The sequence below is a fragment of the Octopus bimaculoides genome, chromosome 10 (genome assembly GCF_001194135.2).
Source record: "Octopus bimaculoides isolate UCB-OBI-ISO-001 chromosome 10, ASM119413v2, whole genome shotgun sequence".
Classification (NCBI taxonomy): domain Eukaryota; kingdom Metazoa; phylum Mollusca; class Cephalopoda; order Octopoda; family Octopodidae; genus Octopus; species Octopus bimaculoides.
In genome coordinates, this window is record NC_068990.1 from 73,170,723 (window position 1) to 73,173,607 (window position 2,885).

Consider the following 2,885-nt stretch of genomic DNA (forward strand, 5'->3'; position numbering starts at 1 on the left):
ATATATATATATATATATATATATATATATATATATATATACACACACACACACACACACACACACACACACACACACACACACATATTTGTATGAACATATATGAAAATGAGATGATAAAGTAATAAATGATTATCTTAATAACTTCATTTTCTAACAGCTGTTTCTGCAATAAAATGCAGTAAACTCATATTGAGTGCTCGAATAACACCAACCTACAACTTCATCAGAAACTTGAACATGTAGTGCAATTTGTTTAACACTTCATTTTGAATCATATGTATATATTTATATATATATATATCAATGCCTAAATAAAATATCTATTTATTTATTTATTAAATATAATGATATAAATTATTTACATGTTTTTAGGTAACAAAACAATTTATTGAGATATTTGAATTTTCTTATTGTTAAATAATTTCATCAAAGTATTTCTCTGTCATTTATGACTTTATACACTCTTTGTCATTTTCCTCATCAGCCTCAGTGTTTCACTGGTACTTAACTTATTGACTCCCAATAAGTCACTAGTAGTCAAGCATCCATCATTGACAAGACCATAGAAGGTTGAAGCCTCAGTGCTAGATGTGGCAGGGATTTATTTATCTCTCTTCTAGTGATATAGACAAGAGTGTGTTTTGCATCAAAAACCAATATGAGAATTTCCCTCATGGTACCTACCACATTATAGTTTGTTCTAACAGAGCATCCGCGTTTGAGTGGGGATAAATATTATAAATATTATCTCTGTCACTAATATATATTTTTTAACAAGCACACCGGTTAATTGTGACACCAGTGCTTGGTTTTGCACTGTTATTCTATATGTCACTGGCAAGGAGATGAATTGCTGCTATCTCTAGCAGTCAGTATCTATCACTGACTAAACCAAAGAAGATCAGAATCATGTGATCATGTGATCTGGTGATTTTTAAGCATGCATTTTGCACCAAAAGCCAATATGAGAGTTTTTCTCAGGTATCTGCCACAGAGCATCCATATTTAAATGGGGATTAATATTATCTCACGGTATTAATATTACCTCTGTTGCTAATATGTATTCATAATTATTTTTGTAGAACCCCTTATGATCTCTTGTGGAACTTCAAAATTCTAGAAAACCCTAGTTGGGAAACATTGTTTTATAGCTTCTAGTTCTCAGTCTTTTATTCTTTCATTTGTTTTAGTCATGTGACTATGACCGTACTGGAGCACGACCTTGATGCATTTTAGTTGAACTAATCGACTCCAAAGCTTAGTTTTTAAACCTAGTACTTATTCTATCAGTCTCTTTTGCTGAACTGCTAAGTTATGAGAATATAAACATACCAACACCAGTTGTCAAACAGTGACGGTGGGGGTGTGTGATAAATATAAACACACATAGACATAGACATAGACATATACATATATACATATATATATGTATATATATATATATATATATATATATATATATATATATATATATATATATATATATATATATATGATGGGCTCCTTTCAGTTTCTGTCAACCAAATCCACTCACAAGGCTTTGGTTGGCCTGAGGCTATAGTAGAAAACACTTGCCCAAGATGCCATGCAGTGGGACTGAAATTGGAACCATGTGGTCGGGAAGCAAGCTTCGTACTATACAGCCATACCTGCAACCATATATTATTTCTCCACCCTTGCTCTTCTATCATTACTAGAATGGCCTCTGTTTCTCTGAAATACTGAACTGCATATTATTTAGACCCACCCAACACATTTACCACTCTTCAAATATGTCTCAATTTCCAGAACCCTACAACAGGATGCAGTTTAAAGTCAGACCTAAGACAATGTGTGAGTACCACACAAATTCTGAACAACTTTAGTAAATTTCTTAAACTAAAACAAGGAATTTTTAAAGAACACAAAAAAAGTTCACAGCAAAAGAAAAAAATAGTAACAAATATTTTTTAACCTTGATTTTCATATCCATATATCAAAGTAGAAATGCTGTGGTTGTTTGAACAATATTCTAGCAATACCAGAAAATCAAACGATTACCTGCCGAACTGCTGTACTCTTTGGACACATTCACCAAGCAATCCTAACTGAGAGAAGGACTGCACATTTTTAAGCTAGCTTAACTCTGATACGTTACTGGCATATGCCATTGACTAAACTGAGGAAGATTGGAATCATGTTATCTGGTGTTCTCGGTGCTGAAGGCAGCAGGGATTTATTTCCCCTCTAGTGATATAAACAAGCATGCATTATGCACCAAAAGCCAATATGAGAGTTTCTCTCAGATATCTGGCACAGAACATCCATGTGGTCAAATAGATCTCAACTTGAATATCAACTATATTCATTGTACAAGGTCCTGTGAAAATGAAGGGCAATCTGATCTGATTAATTCATTAAAAAAAAAAAAATGAATGTTGTTGTCAAGAATTTACTATATTTTTCCTTTTTACTGTTTGTTTTAGGGTGACATGTGAATAATTCAAGAGTGATTTCTTTGTTAAGTTGCAATGCAGAGTCCAAGCCCTTCATCCTTCCATAAATGTGTAGGAGGCAAAACAGTGACACAGACAAGGGGCATTGGTGGTGGAGATGGGAATAAGTGGGTTGATGGGCTGTCCACATCACCCCTCTCTCCTCTCTCATGTATTCTACCTTGATTCTCAACATGAACACGGAAGGAAGGACTCTGTGGTGACTCACTGACATAATGGATAAAGTGTGAGTTTGTTTCTGCCCACACACACATTTACATACATAATTACATGCATACATATATACATACATACATACATACATACATACATACATACATACATACATACGTACGTACATACATACATACATACATATATATATATATATATATATATATATATATA